Here is a 26,202-nt window from a genome sequence, read left to right on the forward strand (position 1 = left end):
TATTTAAATGTGCAGCAATTTACAGTGAAGTGGGTGGGACTTAATGATGCGAACCGTCAGGCCCCACCCCTGTCGCAACCCACCTGCTTTTCCTCCCCGGGGGAGGAGAAAAAAACAGTAGGCAAGTATGACGTGGGGGCACACTCACATTAGCACGTGGTAGCAAGGGGTCAGGCCACGTCTAGGCACAACATCATTGCCTCCCGCCCTCCCGATAGCATAGTGTACTGGGGCCTGACACAGAGGTCTATGCTTATGCACAGCAGCTGAGTCCAAAGAAGTGCAAGAACATTCTAATGCCTGCAGGAGGCGTCTAAAGAGAAAAGATGCCTCCTGCCATCATCTCAGATCCGATGCCTGTGGCCGAAGACGTATGATCGGATCAACATCGCAACAGGGTGGACCGATGTTGATCCGATGGTCTGGGTTGGCATACATCGCTGAATCAGGCCCCATGCCCTTAATGAGTGCCTCTATTATATTGCACTTAATATCCGATCACCATTAGTCATGTACTAAATAAACACCTTTAGTTTCAGAAAATAAAAAAAAAGTAATTTGGAAATGAAAAAAAGATTATGATAAACTGGAAAAATATGTATAGAAAATACTCTGAATGATGTATACTGTAAATAAATATATATGACACCGTGCTTACAGATGCCTCACAGAAAAGGTTTCAGTTGCAGAGCTCCGCGGGTAGTTCGGCAGGAGTAGCAAGGAGCACCGAGCTATCTGTTGCAGACACATCACTGGCAGCTCCGACCCATCTATGGGCCGTATTCAATTTGAGGCGTTAAGTCCGGTTTCGCAGTAATTTACCGCCGATTACGTCATTATCGCCTGTTTTAGTTTTCCTCCATATTCAATTTGAAAGACCTTCCGCCTAGGCGTTAAGTCAATGCAATGAAATAGGCGGTAAAGTATCGCCTATGAATGGCAGGCGTTAAAAGTGCAGAATTGGGGTTTTGGGGTGCAAGATTTCGGGAACCCCCGTGCAGCCTTCAGACAGTCCCCCAAAGGTAATCTGTGTAAAAAAATGTTTTAAAATAAATTAAGGGCACCCCAAAAATTGACTTTGAAAAAGGGGGTAAAAAAATAAAAAATTGGGGTACAAACTTAAAAAATAGCGAACTTTACTCTGGGGGGGGTCCCCAAGTATGCCCCAAGTGTTTTTTTGATTGCAGGTGTTTGCGGCAGCAGGGTTTTTCACGATTTTTTAAAGTCACTTTAGCAACTTTAAAATATGCTGATCCCCATTTTCAAGTACCCCAAATTTGATGCCCATAGTTGTTTTGCCCCCCCAAAAAAGCTAAATGCTCTTCTGCATCACTTCTTCAATGTCAGGAAAAAAACACCAGCCGTGGCCATTTAAAAACCCCCGACTTTCTTCTGCAGGCAAAAACGGGGGTACCCATAGTGATCCCCGAGGTCTGGACATCTTTAGGGGGTTCCTAGAATTATTTCCTGAAAATTCCCATTTTTACCGCCGATCCAAGTATCGCCGGGTCCCGTTTTCGCCTACTTTCAAATTGAATACGGGGATACGTGGGCACGCGTGCGATACTTTAACGCCTGGAAAACAGGCGACGGCAGCGTTAAGTCCAGGCCGCATTAGGTTAACGCGGCTTGGCTCAAATTGAATACGGGCCTATGTTGGGGATGTTCCCAAAGTCTCCGGACAGGCAATGCAGCCCCAACCTCACCCCCTAATCTACTATACCACAATTTGCTGCCAGTTGCAATATAAAAAAAATAAGATAGAATGACAAAAAAGTTATCGTCTGGCCTCTGGCAGGCTCTATCAGGCCAGTGGCCTACTGGGGCTCTGACGCATGGGGACCTGCTGTGCCATCCCCAGCAAGTGGCGCCCCTAGGCACAAGCGTAGTGGGAGACCCACCACTGCCTAGGTGTGCACCACAGAAGACCTTAGGCTTGCACTGATGCACCTAGATGGTACAGTAGGTGTATTTAAGGGTGCGCCCATTTAATCTTCTAGTGGATGGGCACCTTAACCCTAACCCTCCGGTAATTGCCTAACCCTAAAAAAAAAAAGTAACAAAAAAAAGTGTCAAGCATTTTTGTGTCGACCTTTTGTACCTGTCAACCTTCATCCATGTCGACCTTTTGTGTGTCAGCCTTTTAGACCTCTAACATATTTTGTCTATCTAGATCAGCGGTGGCCAACCCGCGGCTCTCGAGTCGCATGAGGCTCTTCTGAGCTTCTAATGCGGCTCGCGGCTCGGCAGACCCCCATTGTTACTGGGAACGCTGGTCTCTAAAGCCATCAGAGGCTAAAGAAGTCTCTGATCGCTTCAGAGGCCAGCGTTCCCAGTAATGCAGTGCGCGGGTGACGTCACCCGCAATGTGAGGAGCCCGCGCGTCTGCTGGATCCAGTTAGATCCAGAAGGCGGCCTGAGGCAGCAGTGACGGCACGGCAGGACTTGGGAGCCCTGACGTCGTGGAGCGGTGCCAGCACAAAGGTAAGTTTCTTCATGGGGGGGAGCTAGTGCTGGGGGCACGACTACAGGAGCATTGCAAGAGGGGAACAGCTAAAGGGGGCATTGCTTAATGGGCACAGCAACAGTGGACAGTGCAGAAGGGGCACAACTATTGGGGGGCATTGCTTAATGGGCACAGCTACAGGGGGCATTGCAGAAGGGGCAACTACCGGGGGGCATTGCATAATGGGCACGGCTACAGGGGACAGTGCAGAAGGGGCACAACTACTGGGGGCATTGCTTAATGGGCGCAGCTACAGGGGGCATTGCAGAAGGGGCACAGCTACAGGGGGCATTGCAGAAGGGGCACAGCTACAGGGGGCATTGCAGAAGGGGCTCAACTACTGGGGGCATTGCATAATGGACACAGCTACAGGGGGCATTGCATAAGGGCCACAACTACTGGGGGCAATGATTAATGGGCACAACTACAGGGGGCATCGCAGAAGGGGCACAACTACAGGGGGCACAGCAGAATGGGCACTGGTATTCTCAATGTATTTTATGTGAACGTGGCTATTTCAATGTTCTCTATGTTGCTCTGGCTTTTTCTTTCACTTCAACAGTGAAAAATGTATATTGGGAAGATTATGTAAAGTGTTTATTTTTAATGTCCTGGGCTCACCCCCAGCGTGACTAAAAACGGGGGTGTGACACAAGGTCATGCTCCTGCAAATGCAATACCATAGGCGTGCGCACAAAAATGGGGCGTGGCCTTGTGACAGATAGGCCATGCCCCTTCTTTTGCCCGTGCGCCGCAGGCGCGCGCATGCTATCGGCTCTTTCGATTGACTTCATATATTTTTTGGCTCTTTGCCTCCGACTGGTTGGCCACCCCTGATCTACTTTAAAAAGATTGTCAATATCTAGATCTATTGACTGGAACCTGTACCCAGTGCCCCCTCTCTCTGCTCTGCCCTCAGTGCCCCCTCTCTCTGCTCCTGCCCTCAGTGCCCCCTCTTTCTGCTCCAGCCCTCAGTGCCCCCTCTCTGCTCCTGCAATCAGTGCCCCCTCTCTGCTCCTGCCCTCAGTGCCCCCTCTCTGCTCCTGCCCTCAGTGCCCCCTCTCTGCTCCTGCAATCAGTGCCCCCTCTCTGCTCCTGCCCTCAGTGCCCCCTCTCTGCTCCTGCCCTCAGTGCCCCCTCTCTGCTCCTGCAATCAGTGCCCCCTCTCTGCTCCTGCCCTCAGTGCCCCCTCTCTGCTCCTGCCCTCAGTGCCCCCTCTCTCTGCTCCTGCCCTCAGTGCCCCCTCTCTGCTCCTGCCCTCTGTCTACCCCCTACCCTCAGTGCCCCCTTTCTGCTCCTGCCCTCAGTGCCCCCTCTCTCTGCCCCCTGCCCTCACTCTCTGCTCCTGCCCTCTGTCTACCCCCTGCCCTCAGTGCCCCCTCTCTCTGCTCCTGCCCTCAGTGCCCCCTCTCTGCTCCTGCCCTCTGTCTACCCCCTACCCTCAGTGCCCCCTCTCTGCTCCTGCCCTCAGTGCCCCCTCTCTCTGCCCCCTGCCCTCAGTGCCCCCACTCTCTGCTCCTGCCCTCTGTCTACCCCCTGCCCTCAGTGCCCTCTCTCTGCTCCTGCCCTCTGTCTACCCCCTGCCCTCAGTGCCCCCTCTCTGCTCCTGCCCTCAGTGCCCCCTCTCTCTGCCCCCTGCCCTCAGTGCCCCCACTCTCTGCTCCTGCCCTCAATGCCCCCTCTCTCTGCTCCGTCCTCACATCAGCACATCACCACCCAGCTCAGCCTCATCCCATTCCCCAGCCCTGGAAAATTTGGAATGTTCACTTCGTGACTGACGTGCCCGGCGTCCAATCCTCGGCCCGTGCCCCGGTGTCCCCGCCCCCTCCCGTGCAGTGAGTGTAGCGGGGCGGTGCCGGTGACGTCACGGGGAGTCCGGGCTGTGCTGGGCCGGGGGGAGAGAGGGGAGCAGGCAGGGAGGGGAAGCGGAGGAGTCGCCGGTGGGAAACAACGAGCTGCTCTGTACCCGGGAGCCAGGAGGACACCAGCGGGCAGGTAAGCCATGGGGGGGTTCTCCTACAAGTCTCAGCCATGTGCTCCCAGCTGTGGGGGTGCCAGGAGCCACCCAGCCCTCCTGGCACTCTGTGCTACAGGAAAGACATGCGGGGTCCTGGCAGTGACGGGGTTAATGACAAACTTTTCCCCTGAGCTCTCCGGTCACTGAAATCTGACGGAAGCTATAAATCAGGGGAGCTGTAACTTTCCCCATCTGCTGAAGAACTACAAGTCCCAGCAGACCCTGCCAGCCAGAGCATGCTGGGACCTGTAGTTCCACAGCAGCTGGAGAGCCCCCAGGTCACTCTGAGTGTCCCATGCAAACTTCTCCTGTGCTGCTGGCTCTGTACTCTGCAGCAGCCACGTTATACTACCTCTGCCCCCTGCCTGGGGAAGTGCTGTAGTTACAGTGGGGGCAAAGTCACAGGGACTCTCCTGCTCTGCCTCTGTGATGCCCCTCCAGGGCCTGTGCAGCTGAGAGGGTGACAGGATCCTACAGGGGTGAGGGGTGAGCAGCAGGGAGATGAGGGAACAGAGTATTCCCTGTGCTGCCAGCGCTGCTGCGTGGGAACAATTCATCCCTTGTTTGGTGCTAACTAATGAAAACACCTGGGCCGACAGAGTGGCAGGCTGGCAAATGGGGGCACGGAGCCTCTACAGGCTGGTGCACATTGCCTTAACAGATCGGCAGGTCACTGTGCCAAACATGCTGATCCCCGGGGGTCACAGTGCTTGGGTGAGCTGGCTCTCGGGGTGTTTGTGTAGGGGTTTCATGGTGCGCTGGCGATCAGGGATTACAGTGGCAAGGACTATGGCTCTCTGGAGTCACGGCACTCAGGCAGGCTGGCACTAACGGACACGGTAAATCAATCTGGCGCTTATCTAAGGCAGGCTGGCTCTTGGGGCACAGTGCTTGGGCGAGCTGGCTCTCGGGGCGTTTGTGTAGGGGTGTCATGGTGCGCTGGCGATCAGGGATTACTGTGGCAAGGACAGTGCCTCTCTGGAGTGACGGTGCTCGGGCAGGCTGGCACTTACGGACACGCTAGTAAGTCAATCTGGCACTAAACTAAGGCAAGCTGGCTCTTGTGGGCACAGTGCTTGGGCGAGCTGGCTCTCTGCTGCTATGGACAATCACTCTCCAGAGCCACAGTGCTGAGGCAGGCTGGCACTTAGTAATGGCACTTGGGCCCGTGTCTAAGGCAGGCTGGCCCTCTAGGGTCAACTTGCTTGGGCAAGCTGGCTATTGGGTATTCACGGTGCTAAGGACAGTCACGGTGCTCAGACAGGCTGGCACTTATGGATACATTAGTAAGGCAGGCTGGCTCTCACTGGCACAGCCTACTGCCGTTTGGTCCATGTAATACTGAGGCACTGTTACAGAGCAGCAGGAATACCCCTGGCAGTGGTGACCGGCTGGGCATGGATTCCTGTACTAGATTATGTGCTCTGGGACACAAATAAGATGGCGCGCACATCCCTGTGCCATGCTGGGTGAGCCAGAAATGGGATTGCAACTTACCCAAGTTTACGGGTACAGGTTTCAGCTTTGACTGAATATTTAAATTCCACCCTTGCACCAGTGGCTGTGTCAAGTGTTGTAGTACATATCTATTACTTTATGTACTGTTATGCTCTGTCTTCTTGTTGTCCCCCCTCTATACGGCGCTGCGGACAACTTGTGGCGCCCTATAAATAAAGCATAATAATAATTCTGTCGCTGGAGTCCAGCGCTCATTGGGGAACTTGAGAATCTCCCTTTCAAACAGGCTCTGATTTATTGCTGGAAGTCGGATCACACCTTGCTGTCTGTAAGCCGGAATAATTTGTCATGTTGGTGAGAGCGAGGGGGTATATTTAAAGCTCTGAGTACTGATTTGTCTTGTCTGCCTTATTATAGCTCTGTCTCCCTATGGGCTGAAAGCCTCTGTATATTTGTCAGGTTATTGGCTTTTGTACGGTCCCTTTGGCGGAATTCTTATGTGACGCTTTACCCGGCCGCTGGTAAATTTAGTCTTTCTGCTTTGTATTTCTAGGTAATTCAATGATTTTCCCCCCTGGGTGAATGAGGAAGTCTTTAGCACTTATGTGTTTAGTGACTGTATCTGTCCCTTGGGAGGAGGCTGTAGTTGTACTGAGCAGCAGTACAGATACTATATAAGATTTATTGGTGGTGATTTTCTTAATTGTACTCCAGAATAATACAGTAATGGAGCGTACACACGGTCAGATTTGTCAGACTTGTCAGATTTGTCAGATGAACGACTGAACGATTAAACGATTTGAACGATTTGGACGATTTGACCAAAGTTTTGAACGATTGAACGATTTTTGACTGCATTAAAATGAATGGAATCGTCCAAGTCTGACTGCAAACACATCAGATGTCAGATATCGTTATCTGACAAACGGGAACGCGCATCGTTGATCGTCCATCGTTCAGGCATGTCAGATATGAACGATTTTCCTTCAGATATGAACGACTGAACGATTTATCGTTCATATCTGAAGGAAAAATCTGATCGTGTGTATGCACCATAAGAATAGGTCTGTCGGATCCATCGCTGTATTCAGACGTTCGTGTTGCAGTCCTAGGTCTTGGAAAAAATGTTCTGTGCAGGCTCCTGACACCGAATTTTTTTTCTCTTGGCCGCTTGGTTAGTAATCCACAAATCTGGTCCTGGTTGCTTTTGCGAAACCAAATCCAATGTTTGATTGGTTACTAGAATCTGCATATTTTTTTATTGGTTTATAAAGTTATAGCGCTCAAATATTGTGCAACACTTTACAGAGAATATTACGGTCGTTCCCTTCAGCTTCTGCCCCAGTGGAGCTTACAATCTATATTCCCTAGCACATGGACACACACACTAAAGTTAATTTCTTGTCCAAGTCAGTTACCCTATAAATATGTTTTTGGAGCGGAGGAGGAAACCCGAGCGCTCGCAAGAAACCCATCCAAACATGAGGAGAACATACAAACTCCACGCAGTTAGGGGCTGGGTCAGGAATGTAGTTTATGGCTGTGAAGGTGGTAAATGCTAACCACTACGCCAACCATGCAAATTTTATTATTGTTTTTAAATAAGCCCTTTTTTGGTTTCCGTTGCTAGAAAAGTTTCAGCTGAGAGATAAAATGTGCTGCGTGCATTTCAGTACGTTACTATTTATGTCTGTTTACGTCTTCACACACTCTGAGCTAATCTCATGTACTTGACTTTCTTTCATGGTGTGTGCGCGCGTTCCCTTCTTGTGCCAGCAGACGGCGCTCTGGCTGTTGCTGTATGCGCAGAGTAAGATCTGAAGGGGGCGATTCAGACCCGGATGCAAATTAGCGCACTTTCGCAGCCGTCGGGCCGGGTATGCAAATTCTGCGATCGCACGGCAAGGCTTAAGGACGCCCTCTATGTCTTAGAGATCGACGGCAGAGCGAACACATGCCTGTCTAAAGACGCCCACTTTTTTTTCTTAGCTCACGTCATCTCCAGGAAGTGTATGATTAATCAGTAACATCGAGAGCCATCGGAACTGCTCGCAGCCCTTGAGGTAGACCCTGCCCCTCCGCAAGCACTGCGATCACTGCAGCCAGAAATACAACCAGGTGACGTGTAAAATGACGCCTCCATGCTAATTATGCACGCCCATGAAACGCCGTTAGAACACACAGGCACGCCTGCGTTCACACATCCACACCCCCGTTTTCAGAGACCATACCCTGACACCACCCTCAAGCGGCACTATCTGTCACTCAAATTAGCGCTCAGTCTGTGTACTACAAGAGCTCGATTCCCGATTTAAGTCACTGCGACGCATGCGGGCGACTATCGGCCATAGCGTGCATTCACGGCTCAACGTCTGGGTCTGAATCAGGCCCTGAGCCTGAAAACATGCGATCTGTAGCGTTGTCTGTAGACCACCTGCATTGTTGTATATAAGAGAGCAATATACTGCAGCACGGTTGTGATTTGTTTTAAAGATGATGATAATTTTATAGTAATCTGTCCATTAGGGGGAACTGTTTTATTTGCAGTGTATGGATGTTTCATTCCAAAATGGCTGCCCACGCTCGTGGGTGTTATTAATAATGTGTTCCCCTGTGTCTTACAGAACAGATGTAGAACTGAAGAATTCAGCCCAAATAAATTAATTTTATACTTTGGATATTTTGATCCTTAAAGCCAGAGCTAGACAGATTCTTTGGATTGTTAGGAGCCAGGGCCAGACATTGGGATTTAGCAGGGCACACTTACATTTCATATAGTCTTTGATACTCAGTATTTATAGCGGGGGCACATCTATATTATACCATCTTTGTGTCCCTATGGATATATAACAGATTTACCAGTGACGCCTCCCTGGCACCGGCCTTAGATGCCCCAATACTCTATATGCCCCACAAGTTATTCCAGTCAGCCCCCCACCCACTCATAATATCGTACCAGTCTGTGCTTACTCTGCATCAGTCAGCAACTTCGAGATCCAGTTCCTGAGGTGTATTTGCTCCAGGAACAGAGCCCTATAGCGCTGTGTTGTTACACAGAGGTATATGTCCTATATGGAGACCCCAGTTATGAACATTGTTTTTAAATTCCAGAATTCCTGGTCTCTACCTGGATTTTCCTGGTTATAATTTTCCCTGTCAGAATTTCTACTTAAAATGTAGACGTGTAACAAATGTTAGTACAAAATGTACACGCGTGACAGAAATGTTAGCACAAAATGTACGCGCGTAACAGAAATGTTAGCACAAAATGTACGCGCGTAACAGAAATGTTAGCACAAAATGTACGCGCGCAACAGAAATGTTAGCACAAACTGTACACGCGCAACAGAAATGTTAGCACAAAATGTACACGCGTAACAGAAATGTTAGCACAAAATGTACACGCGTAACAGAAATGTTAGCACAAAATGTACACGCGTAACAGAAATGTTAGCACAAACTGTACACGCGTAACAAAAATGTTAGCACAAAATGTACACGCGTAACAGAAGTGTTAGCACAAACTGTACGCGCGTAACAGAAATGTTAGCACAAACTGTACGCGCGTAACAGAAATGTTAGCACAAACTGTACGCGCGTAACAGAAATGTTAGCACAAAATGTACGCGCGTAACAGAAATGTTAGCACAAAATGTACGCGCGTAACAGAAATGTTAGCACAAAATGTACGCGCGTAACAGAAATGTTAGCACAAAATGTACGCGCGTAACAGAAATGTTAGCACAAACTGTACACGCGTAACAAAAATGTTAGCACAAAATGTACACGCGTAACAGAAATGTTAGCACAAAATGTACGCGCGTAACAGAAATGTTAGCACAAAATGTACGCGCGTAACAGAAATGTTAGCACAAAATGTACGCGCGTAACAGAAATGTTAGCACAAACTGTACGCGCGCAACAGAAATGTTAGCACAAACTGTACGCGCGCAACAGAAATGTTAGCACAAAATGTACGCGCGTAACAGAAATGTTAGCACAAAATGTACGCGCGTAACAGAAATGTTAGCACAAAATGTACGCGCGTAACAGAAATGTTAGCACAAACTGTACGCGCGTAACAGAAATGTTAGCACAAACTGTACGCGCGTAACAGAAATGTTAGCACAAACTGTACGCGCGTAACAGAAATGTTAGCACAAACTGTACGCGCGTAACAGAAATGTTAGCACAAACTGTACGCGCGTAACAGAAATGTTAGCACAAACTGTACGCGCGTAACAGAAATGTTAGCACAAACTGTACGCGCGTAACAGAAATGTTAGCACAAACTGTACGCGCGTAACAGAAATGTTAGCACAAACTGTACGCGCGTAACAGAAATGTTAGCACAAACTGTACGCGCGTAACAGAAATGTTAGCACAAACTGTACGCGCGTAACAGAAATGTTAGCACAAACTGTACGCGCGTAACAGAAATGTTAGCACAAACTGTACGCGCGTAACAGAAATGTTAGCACAAACTGTACGCGCGTAACAGAAATGTTAGCACAAACTGTACGCGCGTAACAGAAATGTTAGCACAAACTGTACGCGCGCAACAGAAATGTTAGCACAAACTGTACACGCGCAACAGAAATGTTAGCACAAACTGTACACGCGCAACAGAAATGTTAGCACAAACTACACGCGTAACATAAATGTTAGCACAAAATGTACACGCCTAACAGAAATGTTAGAAAAACGAAGTACAGCAAAAAAAAAATTGATTTTAAGTAAAATTTTGTTCTGATGTGATTTTAATTTCCCTTAAATCATGGAAAATGACCCAGTAAACGGGAACGCTGGTTGTGTAGTCCCGGGTACATTTTACATTGCTCCTCTGATCGTTGTCATGGCGCACGTTTGTAGAACGTAGTTCCTGGAAGCTGGAATAGATCCCTGTGGTTCAGAGCTTATAGAGTAGGGGGTGTGCGGGGGGGGGGGATATGCTTCCTCATCAGGATAATTTTTTTTAGTTCGCCTGGGGACCGGGATTTGCCCAGTCCTGCATTAACACGTTCCCTGCCAGTCCACCCACTAGTTTATACACGTCTATGTCTTTGCTTGTCAGGACATGTACTCTCGACTCCATTTACACCTACTCATCGGCCTTCTCTCCACTAGACACCAGGCTGGCAGTGTGTGCTGGGACTTCTAGTTCCACAGCAGCTGGCGGTCAGCAGGGTACTTAGGTCGGCGACGAGCTTGTTTTCTGACCCGGGTGCCTTCCTGCTTCTAGCCTGGCTCTGGAATGGGGGGGGGGATGATAATACAGGGTTTCGGAAACTCAGCCCTCATGGCCCACTTGCAGGCCAGAAATTAGGGAAAGCCCTGCGTCAACACAGTGGGGGTAAATCAAACTGACTGAGGTAATAATTATGCCACCCGTGCTCGTGCATCGATATCCTTACTACCTGGACTGTGAGTGGGTCGTGAGGAACGGGTTTGGGAAACACTGAGACAAGAAATAAAGTTGGAACTTGTGAGACGTTCCTATTGTCGCATTCCCTGACGGTGGCTGGTAATCGCCTTCTAGCAAAGTGGCTCCCAACTGGTTCAGTCCGTGAGACACCTCCCTGCCATGCTGTTATTTGCGCTGTGACGCACTAATGCTATATATATATATATATATATATATATATATATATATATATATATAGCATTAAACAGAAAATTATACTAATTAGTCTAAACTATGGTTCCGTTTGGCAATATAATTCTTATTTTCCTTTACACTATTGTGGTGCAGGTGTTTTTCACTCCAATCCTGAAGTGCCACCAACAGGCCATGTTTTCAGGATTTCTGTATATGGAAACAGGTGGGATAATTACTGACCCAGCAAAATAAATGAACTACTCTGTGCATGATTAAAGAAATAAAATAAAACATGTTTGTGGTCACTTGGGGACCCGAGTTAAAAACCCGCTGCTGTAGCGTTTCATTCCTGCCGTATAATTTTAACTTGATTTCCTTTAAGCCCTCTACTTGTTGTAACTCACCGAACCTTGCCCTGTACCATACGAATGGTAGGCACTGGTTGGCAAGGTCAATCCGCCCCTTCGGCGCTCTGGTCACCCGCTGTGCTGCATAAAACGCAGCAATAAGAGCTGCCTGCGATCTGAGCATTTGCACCACGGTGACTGCACGAGTGAGTGGCAAGAGAGCGAGAATGGTTCCCATGGATGCCGTCACCTTCCTACAGTCCCTTACTGCAGAGCATGGCAGGTGACCAGCGGGGACAGGAGGCGAGGACAGAAGCTTGTCTCTAACAACCTATGGGGTCTATTTACTAAGCAGTGTTAGGAGACAGAGTGAAAAGTGATAAGAAAGTGATAAGGTGAGAGCCAATCAGCTCCAAACTGTCATTTTTCAACCACAGCCTGTGAGATGACAGTTGGGAGCTGATTGGCTGACACCTTATCACTTTCTTATCACTTTTCACTGTCTCCTAACACTGCTTAGTAAATAGACCCCTTAGGAAGGTGATTTGAGACGTTTAAGGAGAGCAGTGCTTCACCAATGCCCCAGCAACTACAGGACGTTTGGTCGGAGGCAGCGGCCCTGGCTGTATTCACTAAGCTGGCATTATATTATGCTGGGACTGCAGGAATGTCCGGATTCCTATAAACGTTTATGGCAGTCTAGTCCCTTTTGGTAAATTAGAGCCACAGAGTTTTATTAGTGTCGTCCTGTGCAGAGCAGAGAGGGTGCAGTCTGGGGGTGGATTCCGTCCCCTCACAATGAGGCCTTTACGGCTTTCTCTCTTACAGCTCTAGGTAGGGAACAGCTGCTCGTATTTGTCTCCAATAATCGTCCCAGAAAATGTTATGACTTCTAAATTTAACATAAAATCTGTTTCTACGCTCAGTGAGTCACTGGAGGGAAAATACGTTTTATTTGATGGGGGGGATTCCTGTTCCGTTTTCTCTGGTGACTGAGCCAGCTGCACACGCACTGTGCGTCAGGCGGGAGATTCGCCGCCCCCCACCCTGACGTGGTTTTTAGTAGGATATCACTTTGTGTAGATACAGAATTATCATCGTCCCCAGTGACCACCTTTTTCCTTGGCTTGCTGCTACATGTAGTTCCACAATGGCTGACGAGTCATCGTTCGCCTAAACAAAGCTCCTAGAAGTAGACAGTGTATGTAGCACGGGGGCTAATTTAGGGCTAACGATCTGTATTGTTGCTTTTTGTTCTACGTTGCTTTGTGCTTTTGTTATGCTCATTACTCCTGTGCTATTATGGGTCCTGCTTTCTAAGAATTGTGTTTGGCAATCTGGAATTTCCTTAATGTTTCACAAGTTTTGGGTTTCCGCAGATTTGGTCTAAAACATGTCGCCTTATTGGGTGAAAGCGCCTAGCGCAATGTACACCGCTCTGGGGTGGTGGTGCTAATCTGGCGTTATACTGTCGGCTCTGGGGTCAGAGACTGCCCAGCAATATCTGGCTCCCATCCACCATTTGTTCCTCAAACAGTTAACGGCCCAGTTTTGGGTCTCTGCATTCCAGCAGAATACTCTTCATTCCTGCAGGAGGCCGAATAACTGCACAGAAAAAAATAAGAGAAGCTCCAGGAATTCAGTTCAGTATTCTCACCAGAGCGCGCAGTCTGTCAGCGTATTTTACCGTAGTCAGACAAAGATTAATGCTAGACACACGAGTTTGCTTTTGTTATAAGGTCTGGCTAGGCGACATTTTCGTAAATAACTCCCGCGTTTTGCTATTTTCGTATAAAGTCAAGCCATGGGGCTTATTCACAAAATCAGTTGCAGCTTTGCTTATAATGGAATCTAGCTGTGAATTAAAGTGTCTAACACCATTTTAAGAGGACTATAGTCATAATTGAGAAATAGTTACTTACAGATGTGTCCTTTCTTACTGTTACTTCATTTGCGCCAAATAGCGCCTCTCGGCTTGTCAGGTCCCATGCGACTCTTCTGTGCCGGGTCACTTTTTTGCACAAAATGTGCATCTTAATCACATTCATAAAATAGCTGGGAGCAGCAAAACTACTTTGCTAACTTACACTGATCAATGTGATGTGTGACATCTGCACATCTGTGTGTGACTGCGTCTAAATCTGTGTATGAAGGGCTTCTATGCAGGTAGTCTGGGCCTTTTCTCATGTGTAAAACGCAGCCGTCAGCAGCCAATGTATGCAAATCCCGCGCTCGCAAGCAAGACCTGAGCACGCCCGCTATGTCTTGCCGTGCGATCGCGGTGTGTATTTAGAAACCCGCCGCCCTGACACAAGACGCCCACTTTCCCTTAGTCACATACGTCATCTCCAGGAAGTGTATTAAACAATCGGTAACATTGGACCCATACGCAGCACTTGTGGCTGACCATACCCTACCGCAAGCACTGCGAGTGCTGCTGTGTGTAATTCAGCCATGTGACGTGTACGCTGACGCAACGTATAAATTATGCACGCCCCTGAAATGGCGTTCCAAAGCACAGACACGCCTGCATTCCCACCACCACACCCCCGTTACCATCGACCACCCACAAACGGCATGTCCTGTCACTCATGCTTGCGGGGCGTCTGTGTACAGGGTGCGAACGCTTCCCGATCGCATGGACTTGTTCGCGCACTGCTTCTTGTACGCATGCGCAGATTACAAACATCGGCAGGCTACGTGCGAACGCAGCCTAGCGTACTGGTCTGAATCGGGCCCTGTGAGCGGTGTCTCACTCCGTCTGTGAGGCGACGAATACACAAAATTGAAGGAAAAATACTGTACGCTGCTCCCCTCCCCTACAGGCTCCAGCTGATCAGTGGCAGGGCATGCTGGGACTTGTAGTCTCACAACAGCAGGAGAGCCACAGTTTGGCCAGGCCTCGTCATACACATTGCGTAACACACTTCCTGTTAAGCGGAATTAATCAGAGTTTCTTTGAATCCACTTCCTGACAAACTGGTGATGTAATTACTGTGGAATATCTAATGATAAGACCTCTGCTGATCTGTTAGTCTGGGTTTAAATATATAGTGAACCATTATTCAGCTCAGTAATTACTGGCCTATTGTAACTGAGGCATGAGGCACAAGATTGGCCTGCGGTCTCATGAATATTGGTTCAGGCCACAAGATGGCCACCGTCACCTGACCACCTTTGGGGTTGTCAGGTCAGGTTTGGGATGACTCAGTGACTAATGGATAATGTACACTAAGAACACCTTGAACTGCAAATTTCTACCACAATTATAGGTGTATTTTATTATCACTTCATATGTTCTGTATGACGGATGGGTGTCCTTTTATATTCCAATGGCTGTTTGCATTCATTAATATGAATGAGAGTCACAATAGAATTTAAATTTAAAGCAGCAGAGTGCAGGATGTAAGGACGTTCTCTGTACTGATTGATGACTCTGCCTCAGCGCAGGATTCATCCGTGTCTGTAGCTTTGGAAAGAGTGCGAGCGCGGTTTGGGTGATATGACGTACGTGTGCTATTCTGACGAAAAACACCCCTCACCCCCTATTGTCATAAACTGTATTACTGTGTAAATTATTAATCGGGACATGTCAGCAGGCGTGACTAACTACATGTTGCGCTAATCCTATCTTCTCTTATTAATATTCCCAACTCAGGTCTGCTGTAAGTTCAGAACTGGGATTTCAGAATGGAATCTCCAGTTTGGCATTGCGTATAAATGGGTCCAAGTTGCACGATTTTAGCTGTTTTTATCGATTTTTAAAGAAACATTTGAGGGTGGTTTTGACAAAATTAAAACACGGGGGTCCACTCAAATCTCTACACATAAACCCCCTCCTAGTGTGCTCCTAGCTGTGTATTTCCACCACCTTTGTCTTCCTGGCCACCTATGTTTCTGTAACTATTGGTTTCAGCAGCGTGATACCTGGGGTCTTATCTAAGTTCCAGGGCTTAGGGCCGTATTCAATTAGCGGTGAAAACTGCAGGTTTTTTGTTTTTTTTTACAAAAAAAGGCGAAGTTGTCGCCAAAAAAACAGGCGAAAACGGCAACAGGCGAAAAAAGAAACTGGAAAAAAGTTTTCTCCATCCCAGACCAGGAGAGAAAAAATGCAAAATCCCTATTTTTGGCTAAAAATGTGGGGATTTCTTTCAGAACCCTTTGATCACCCCCCCCCCCTAATGATAAGCAGCACAGACAGTGTAATGGTTAGCGTTACTGCCTAACAGCACTGAGGTCATAGGTTCGATTCCCACTACGGCCCTATCTGTGTGGAGTTTGTATATTCTCCCTGTGTTTGCGTGGGTTTCTTCCGTGGACTCCGGTTTCCTCCCACACTCCGAAAATATACTGGTAGGTTAATTGGCTCCCCACAAAATTGACCATAGTGTGTATGTTTGTGAGCATGTGGTAGGGAATATAGATTGTAAGCTCCACTGGGGCAGGGACAGATGTGAATGGTAAGATATTCTCTGTAAAAGCGCTGCGGAATATGTGTGCGCTATATAAATGATAATAATAATGATACATTTCTGGAAAAAAAATCGTAAGGCGCGTACTTTGGTGAAAAACGACCGCGCAAATTTTGGGTGAAAAATAAATAAAAAAAATCGTTGAAAATGGTTTTAATATATTGGGTCTGATTTTTCGGGGGCGGTATGGATGTGTCAAGTGGTTTAAACATCGCATGCGGTCGCAGCAGGCGGTTAACGGTTTTTAAAATTGCGTTTGTACCCCTAATTTACGTGGAACAGTAATTTCCTGGGGGGAAAAAATAGCTTTCTATCTTTTTTTCAACAATTTTGTTTTATTTTTGTTCAAAATTTGCTCTGTCGTTTTTCGACAAAGTACGCAACTTAAGATTTTTTTTTTTCCGGTAATTTATCATTTTAGCCAAAAATAGAGATTTTGCATTTTTTTTTCTTCTAATGAAATATTTACCACAAGCCTACGTCCGCTCCATAACGGCGTTAGTGAGCTGTGTACCTGAGGCGGGGGAGACAGAGAATCAGCGCCCTAGCAGTATAAATATATAGTCCCTGCAGCCGTAGATTTGGGAAGAGGAATGAGCAGCAAATTGCAACAGTTCTACTCTGGTTTTATCACCGTCTCAGCCATATTCTTTATGCCTTTAAAAATTGCTATATCCTATTTATTTATGTTTTATTCATGGCCCTGATGCATATACAGAACCACAGAAGTTACCTGTAGATATTGGACTTGGGCGTTTCTGCCTGCCGTGTGCCGTAAATGCTGATTATACATTTTAACTCTGGGGAGTGTTAAATAAGCTCAGACCATGAATTACATAAATACTCTGTGCTGCTGTGATCATTTTGTGCACTGGTTTTGCTACTGGCAGAATATGTAAAATGACCACAAAAGGGTCCTTGGAATCCAATTCAACCCACCTTTGCTACAATCCCACATGTCTTTTCTCCCGTCTTTTATGACCGTATAACTGTAGTTAACATGGTTGTTAGGGGTCTATTTATCAATCCGTGTTAATCGCTGAAGTTCTTACTGCTTTGTCCTATTTAACAAGAGTGATCGTGCAGATAAATCCATCATTCTCTATATATTCATATTTATTTCTACATGTTTTCAGCTTTCCACGCCTATATACATTGCGATATATGTTCAGTTTATCAAGCAGTGAAAATCGAAGCATTTCGCAGCTAGGTAACGCCAGCTTCTAAAGATGGCGTTACTCATACCCAGCAATGGGGACCAGCGGTGTTGGAGACTCTTAACTGGATACCCTCCGGGTCAAGTTTTAATGCGCCCTCTCCGCAGCCGGCCGGTCATGCCCCTTGCTGTAACCTCTCGCCAGCAGAGTAGCCCTGAGGGTAAGGCTGAGGATACTATCAATTAGAAGCTCCAAGAGCCCCAGATTGCTAATTAGGGGGAAAACTGCGTTCGGTATCACTGCGCTACGCAGCTATACAGAAGGCACCCACTGCCCCGCCAATGATCAATGGGCCCCCTGTTCCTGCTCTGTCACATTCCATCAGAGAGAACTTGTACGTTAAATACAGCGTACGGAACATTAGTCTACTTCAAAAATATACATTTCCCCATCAGTGAGCAGCAATTATAATTTTCATGTAATAGGCGAATTTTGGGGCTAGCCGGCAGAATATCTGTCTCTGGAGGTCTCGCCGCACTGGATGGGGAACCGTTAATTAGACATTAGCTAACGTGAACTACTGATCTTTACAGTCGCCATCAGCCTTGGAATCCTGTTTTTGGAGGTGTGTGTTTTGCTTTCTGTGGCATCTCGCCTTATTCGAGCACGCTGTGGTCACCGTACATGTGTTCTGTGCTTTGCTGGGTCTGCGCTAGTGCTTCACTGTAATCCTTAGAGCTTTGGATTAAGCAGCAACCGCAGTCAAGTTGTTAAGTTCATAAAAACTTCTGTTGACCTACGTTGTTGCCTAACTTTGCGTTTTCGTCACTGACGCGTAGGAGGCTGCCATTTTGTGAGCGGAGGCAATGCTCCTGACATTGCGTTGTTTGCGATGTTACTGCGGCACAAAGGGGCGTGATTCAGGGATGTACACTAATGCTTTCGCAGCTGTGAACTCGTACCCAGTGGATGTGCGAAAAAAAACCTCAATGGAGACGTTGGAACCACTTTAATATGCGTACGGGATTGCAGATTTAGGCTACGTGACTCCCCGGAAACGGGCATTACACGCCTGCATTTTTTGCCCCACTCCCCGGTACCTCCCCCCAATCGGCTTCTAACTGTCAATCACTTCGCGAATGAAGAGTCGCTGCCAGCGACTACGGTAATGTACCTTGCCGCATGAGCAGATGGCCGCTGATCACTCAAGTGACCATCGTATCACCGTAACATCTATGAATCGGACCCAAAGTGTGCTCGTAAGCTGTTTTCTCATGAGATCAGGCGGATGGAATATTCTCTGTAAAGCGCTTAATAATATGTGCGCTATATAATAGCTGAACATAAAGATTTTACCTTAACATACCTGCCTAATATTCAGCCCTCGCTTTCTGTAAGGGATGGGCAATGGGTAGCAAACATTGATGGTCAGAGTTTGATGTTCCATGTGTTTGCCATCGATGCTAAAGGTTTGACCGTTTATACCCATAGAATTAAGTTGTACATTTAAAAAAAATATATAATTTTTTTCTGATGCTTGATATTTAAGCTAAGACTGTATTCTTCTTATTTAATACTTTATTCTGATGACAGGATTAAACAATCAGCGTTTTCAGGGATATCTGGTCATTTTCACACGGGGGTGCGTGGGAAGATAACCTTATCTCGCTCTCTCCAGTCCCTGCCTGCAGATGTCGTTAATTATTGTATGTAGGACGGAAATGCTTTTTACCATCGTTCTGCGTTGATATTACATGGAGATTAACGTGAAACACCAGGGGACAATAAACAGATGTGTCCGGTACACGCGGAGCAGCTTCTTTTGATGATTACAGTGTAGTTGACGTGTGTCGCGCACATTATGCACAGCGCACATGATTTGCGGACGATGTGCCGCTACAATGGCACATGGTATATTTCACAGCGCTCTACCGGTATAATAAACACACGGGGCCCTTCTCAAAATGTCATGCAGATGAGACTCCACCAATCCCTACTTGGCGTCTCTTCATGTTCCTGGCCAGGGATGATACTCTGTCTGGCCAATGTCGCCCCACACTGGTGGGGATCTCCGGGGAGACGTACCGCTGCCCAGCATGGCTCCTATAGGTCAGCTTTGCTGTAGACATGCTTATAATGATAAAATAGTCCTCTGACCGGCCATCATCAAATCCAACATGGCCGCTTTGTCTCTAGGTGCACCAAAGCCGGTGTGAGAGTTGTCAGGGACATGAGAGACCTAAAATTCTAAATATAGCTTTTAGACAGGGTTTCCTGTTTCAGTGTGTTTTTAGGGCAGGGGTTTTGGAGTTCATCATTATTACTGCAGTTTTTTTCTTTTTCTCTTTATATACATGCAAACAGGAGGAGCTCATTCAGAGGCTCTGAATGAGGGCGGCCGCACCTAAAAAATGATGCGGCTTCCTGGCCGCTCGCTAGGCTGTGGGTTACCACCCACGGCTTTAACGAGCGGCCAGGATGATGGTCGCGATGGTCAAGAGCATCACGACCATCGGGGCTTGCGACAAGACCCTTGTGGTAGGGTCTCGTCTGCCGCAAGCCCCAGTGAGCTCTATTAGAGCCGGAAGCTCACCACTGACATCACTGCTGATGTCAGTGGGGCCGCCCCCTAACGGCAGGCGCTCCGTCGGGAACGCCTCCGTTTGTGAAGCCACCCCCCCCGCCACGCCTACAAAACGGGGTGAGCTGTCGATCAACATCGACAGCCGCCCCTTTTGTAGTGAGACCCGCAGCGAGAGAATTTCTCTCTCGCTCCGTGGCTTGCGCACGCGCACTGCGGCCGCTGCGCGTGTGCAGGGACCAACATCAACCTGCTTGTGAGCGATGAAGCAATTGCGAGTGGGTCTGAATGAGGCCCAGAGTGCGGGAGGGACACGATGCCAGGTGGGAGAAGGGAGGGGGCTGACCCGTCATGTTGAAGATCCCAAGGGAGAGAGGACTGAGGCCAGGGTGTCAGGGGACATGACCCCAGTGTAGTCAGAAGAGGGGACAGGAACCCAGGGGAGAGAGAGATGGGGGCAGGTTCCCAGGGGAGACAGGGATGAGGCGGGTGTCAGTGGACAGAATGCCAGTGAAGGTGGGATGCAAGGGGACATGTTCGTAGTGGAAAGGGTGGGATTCATGGGATAGATTCCAGGGGAGATAGGGGAGGAGTCAGGGGACGGAACCCAGGGATATGGTGGAGAGGTGTAGTGACAGGGTTTTAGGCTTGGTAGTGGTACACACTATACGATATATTGGCCAAACTTGCGATCTGCGATGGATCGCAGTGTCCGCCATTTAGTGTGTACCCCCAACTCCTCATTTAATATATTGTCTTGTTGCATCTAATATGCTGCAGATTATGTTGTGTGTACCCGGGCACAATATATCGTTATATCGTATCTGACCGTTGCTAGGCCGACACGTCGTCATGTGTGTGCCCAGCTTTAGGGATAGGAGCGCGGCATCAGGAGACTCCATGGGACAGCTCAGTTAGTACATAATTAGTTTATATATCACAAGTGGGAATTCCTTGCCCACTTTAATGGAGGAATTCTCATTACGTCCGTCGGCATTGCAGGTTTTCCCTCGCACCCCTGTAGAGCTGTGAGGGAAAAGAGCCTTTGGCACTACTGTAATCTCTGCATAGGTGCACAGTCGGGCATCGGGGCTCATCATGGACAGTTGGATTCCTCCTTATATGGTGTGTTGGAAAACCATGCACGGACTACGGAGAGTGTATGATACAGTGGTTACACGGAGCAAAGAAACCTCTTCCCGTTGTCCTGATATTTGCTACCTAACAGCCTCGCCTCTCCCGTCCTCCATGTGTCCGGCAGTATAGAGAGCGGAGCAGCCTGCGGCCTAACCTGCCGCTAGTAGCGTAAAACGGGCCAAGAATTTAAAGTGGTTGAAACTGCTGCTAAGAGGCAGGAAGTGCGGAACAATGGGATTCTCCTGAGGTATTGCAGCGATTTCCAAGTCCTTTCTGCCTCAGGACTCAGGGGTCTATTTACTAAGCAGTGTTAGGAGACAGAGTGAAAAGTGATAAGGTGGCAGCCAATCAGCTCCCAACTGTCATTTTCAAACACAGCCTGTGAGATGACAGTTGGGAGCTGATTGGCTGCCACCTTATCTCATTTCACTCTGTCTCCTAGCACTGCTTAGTAAATAGATCCCTTAATACTGTATGGTCAGCAGGCAAAGCTTCTCATTGATGATATGGGGAAGACATAGGGGGTCATACATTCAGTAGTTGTTTATAAGTTGTTACTCTGTAATTTACAAGCCTGTGTCATTGTATTTTGTTTTCAGAAATGGAAATTGCTGTTTTTTAAAGGTGCGTACTCAGAAGACGATGTGCTCACGACGCAATATCGTGAGCAATTTCCCTTGAACTCACCCCGGCAGCTCCAGGACACGATATGGTGCTAAAAAGTGTACTAAAAACCTATCGTGTACAAAATCTATCTATTGCACAAAATCGCTTATGAGATTGGCAAATGTTACCTGCAGCAGGTAAGATCTGAAGATGCGATGTACGACCAGCGGGTACGCGCATCGGAATCGTGACGATTGGACATATTTTACACGATTTGTCGTTCCGATGCGTCGAAAATCAGGCAAATCGTGTAAAATATCGTCTAGTGTGTACACACCTTTATCCTTGATCAGTAAACCCCTGCGCGTTTTGTAGTTATTTTCTTGATCAATACATTTTTTTTTTCCCACTATCCGTTAAACATTTGGCACAGGAAGCAATGGTCCCTTGAAACCTGTGCCTAAAATATCATGTAACCGTAATAAAACACAAAACGGAAACATCCGCTCATTACCCATGTGTCTTCTATCTAATTTCGAGAAATATACAGTGCAAAAAAAAAAAACTGCTTAAAGTATTGTGGGCCTCATTCAGAGGCGGTCGTAGGATGCAAGCGATCGCTCTAAAACAGGGCGGCCGCTTGCATCCTGAACGGCCGCCTCCATGTCGGTCGTTAGGCTGTGGATTAACACCCACAGCTCTAACGACCGCTAAGGGTGATGGTCGGGGCTTACGACGAGACCCTAAGGTAGGGTCTCGTCAACCTTAAGCCCCAGGGAGCTTCTGGCTCTGTTTGAGCAGGAAGCTCCCCACTGACATCACTGATGATGTCAGTGGGGCCGCCCCCAAACGGCATGCGTTCCGACAGGAACGCCTCCGTTTGGCCGGGCACGCCCCCGGCCCGCCCAGCAAACGTGGCGAGCTGTCACTCAACATCGACAGCTCGCCCCCTCTGCAACGAGACCCCTAACGACGGATCACCCGTCGTTAGCTGGGTCTCGCGCATGCGCATGACGGAGCCGGCTCCGTCGTGCGCATGCGCACTGGAGCAACATCGACCCGGTCGCGAGCTCGTAGAGCTAACGACCGGGTCTGAATAAGCTCCGGTATCCTTAAAGTACTAGATGGTGAAAATTATTAGTTTTTTACACTTTTTTTTTTTTGCTTTTAGAGTATTGTTGCTATTATACAGAGATTGGGTTGACTTCTAGGCCATTCACAAATACATATTTTCGGCAATTTCTTACGTCTTAGCACAGCTTGCGTGACGCACCTTTTTAGTTGAGAGCGCTTTAAAGTGTGGTACCTCATGAATTCTACATAAACCTGCATGAAACAGGCAGAGAGTGAGTGACAGTTTTGCAGACCTGCTGTGGGGGAATGCACAGTTTAGATTGGTGGATTCATACATGGGGGCGGAGCCAACGGTGTCAGAGTGATGCAGTTCCAGCTCGTTGACCTGTATGAGGTTACGTAAGGCCCCCATACATCAGAGATGGATTGCAGCAATCGTGCAATTTACAATCGATTGTGTATAAAGATCTTTCCCTTTTTCAATCGATTGTGGCAATTCTGCAATCGATTGAAAAAGGGAAAGATTTTTATACACAATCGATTGCAAATTTCACGATTGCTGCAATCAATCTCTGATGTATGGGGGGGCCTTTACCTGTGGTTGTGGGAGGAGCTTCAGCTGTCTGTCATGGGGTAGGAAGTTGGCGTAATGTTAGGGTAACACTGAACAGTGGATTTTACCTTCCTGCTTTTGGGTTTGGTAGTACTATAAAGGCCTGTGGCTATTACAAATGGCTCCTGACTGCAGCTAACTTTCAGTGACGGGATTGGTTCCTCCGAACAGCTGAAGACAAGTTACCAAGCTAAGATTGTTTGAAGAATCCTATCCAAATCGAAAAAAAAAGTAGTTTACTGTGGCGATGAAAGAGTTAATAGCAATCCCAAGAGGCATACTTACCTTTCAGCTACCACACGTCGAATACGTTTGGAACACCGATAGGTGGGAAAGACGCTTCCTCCTATCCTGGGACAAGTTCTCTTTTAAATTCCTTCCAAATGTCTTTTGGGTAAGTGACATGGAAGCTGCCGTATGGCTTTAAGCCTTTGTTCTATATGGTTTATTAACGTTTGGTCACATGAGCAGAACGGCCGGTGTAGATATGTCCGAGGACTGAAAGGAAGTTTTGTTCAAACACAACTTGGCTTGTTATCAGTCCTGAGTCTTGTGAGTTAATGACGGGAAATCTGTGGTTTAATTCTGCAGAGATGAGATAGTTGGGGGGATGGGGGGAGGGTTATTTGTGCAGTAACGAATATAAAAGTTCCCTGTATTAAAGAGGGAAAAAAATATATTGACTTTTGCTCCCTAGCACTTTAGTCAAATGTGTATATATACCGCCATAAATAGATGCCGGGCACAAACGTAACCGCGACACGTTTCTGATTGGCGATCGCTTGCTGCGCACTGGCGTAAACCTGTACCAGTCATTTTATTAGCTCCTGCATTGGCACAGGAAAACACTGCACGGCTCCAGTTCGACACCCACGCGGATAGTTTTGTTATTAGGTGATGGCAGGAAATGGGGGCAGATTCTCCCACATGGGATAAACAAAGCATGACACGAAATCCTCGCCTGTCCGCCCCTCGCTAAGCTAGCAGTCCCCCCTATTACCAGCGAGAGGACCTTGCGCTCCGCTCGCAGGACAGAACCCCGTGCAAACAAACGCACCTTTCACTCTCAGCAGTTGTGCCCGGACGCTCTCAGGTCAGCATAACTTCTGTTCCCAATAGCAACGTGTCTCCTGACAGCTGCAGTTTGCTAACTGGTCTGCTAGACCCAAAGCCTGGCATTGTCCCAGTGGAAGGACTGTGCACCACTACTATCTTTTCCCAAACATATCTCTACCCATCTCCATCCCCCTCCCCCATTTAAGCAAATACACAGCGATCGGACAGTACAGCCCGGACAGGGCGTCTGCATTTCCCAGCTGGGATCCAGACCTATGTTCCAGTGTAAATGTATAATTCTGAAGGGCAAAAATTAAGTCGGTCGCCTGCCTATTATCCTCTCTGTTCCGGCTTATCCGGTGAAGTAAGACCCTGATCGGTGACGCATCTAAATGGCCAACTCTGTGAGAGATCTCTGACCGCTTCAGATGACCATTACATAGCAAAGGTTTCCTTCTCAACTGTGACAGAGATGGACAGTGGGATGCTCCTCTGCGTCCCTGGCCTGTGACAAGACCTCACCGACGCCTGCATAAGATGCATCCCTTTGCGTTATGTTACTAAGATAGGGGGTAATGGCGTCTAAAAGTCCTGTTTGGCTTCCCTTGTCCGCTTCAGCTTTACAGACCCTTTACCTTCTGAGGAGCCCAGTGAACGAGGGACGAGATGGTGGCAGCATTTACAGTGAAGCCTCAGTAATGGCGTTTTATATCCCCTTGTTTCACAGCTACAGGTCATGACCGCGCTGTTACCTTCCCGAATAATCGCTCCTGTGACTCTGTCGCTTTGGCAGTATTGTGCTCTTCAGTCAGTGCGACTTCTGTTCCCGGGGCGGAAAGCAAAGTGTCTGCCGGCTGCGATGGGCTAATCTTTGGCTCGGTCACCTGAAAACCTGGAATGGTCGTCAGAGTTTTTGCCTCACCCAAACACACAGCCGCTCAGCCTGGCGCTCTCCTCTATTGAAGATGGACAAATGCACAGTGTCATGGACAATTATACATATACAGGGCCTGATTCAGCAAGGAACGCAGTTGCTAATACGCACGCAATCGGCCGATTAATTCGCACTGCGCAATTGCTAATATGCACGCAATCGGACGATTAATTTGCATTGCGATGAGAACTGTGTCTGCAGAGGCTACGCAGACCCATCGCACAGTGATTGACAGAAAGTGTCTTTTGTGAGTGGTGACGGGGGGTGGTCGGGCGAACGCAGGCGCGCCAGTGCTTCTCAACGCTGTTGCAGGGAGGCGCAAAAATTAGCCACTGCACTACCAGACGCAGCCTGAGGCCTCATAGTGTGCGCTGAAGTTAGCAATTCCTGAGTGAGGTCTGACCGGCCTTATCTGTGCGTATGGGTCCGATGTTACCGATTATTTTGCTATGTTGCCCAAGTATACGGATGTGTGTAAGGGGAAGGGGGCGTCCTTATGTTAGGCTGTGATCGCAATACGCTTTCAAACATTTTCATATCGCTGATACAAGCAACTGCGTAGCGTGCGTATTAGCAGAATAGCGATCCTCGCTGAATCAGGCCCATATAACACTGCTCTCTGTATATATATAATGAATGCAGTGC

General features: G+C 47.9%; 1 protein-coding gene across 16 annotated transcripts in view; it reads left to right on the top strand.

Moving 5' to 3' along the window:
- The first annotated feature begins 4,401 nt into the window (after nt 1–4,401).
- PPFIBP1 (PPFIB scaffold protein 1) overlaps nt 4,402–26,202 on the top strand; it is a 111,495-nt gene continuing 89,694 nt past the window's right edge. For all 16 annotated transcript variants that reach the window (XM_088454826.1, XM_088454828.1, XM_088454831.1 and 13 more), the window contains exon 1: nt 4,402–4,501. The gene's annotated coding sequence lies outside the window, so the exon portion shown is untranslated. The remainder of the gene's footprint in view (nt 4,502–26,202) is intronic.

The sequence above is a fragment of the Taudactylus pleione genome, unplaced genomic scaffold (genome assembly GCF_031769625.1).
Source record: "Taudactylus pleione unplaced genomic scaffold, aTauple2 ptg000634l, whole genome shotgun sequence".
Classification (NCBI taxonomy): domain Eukaryota; kingdom Metazoa; phylum Chordata; class Amphibia; order Anura; family Myobatrachidae; genus Taudactylus; species Taudactylus pleione.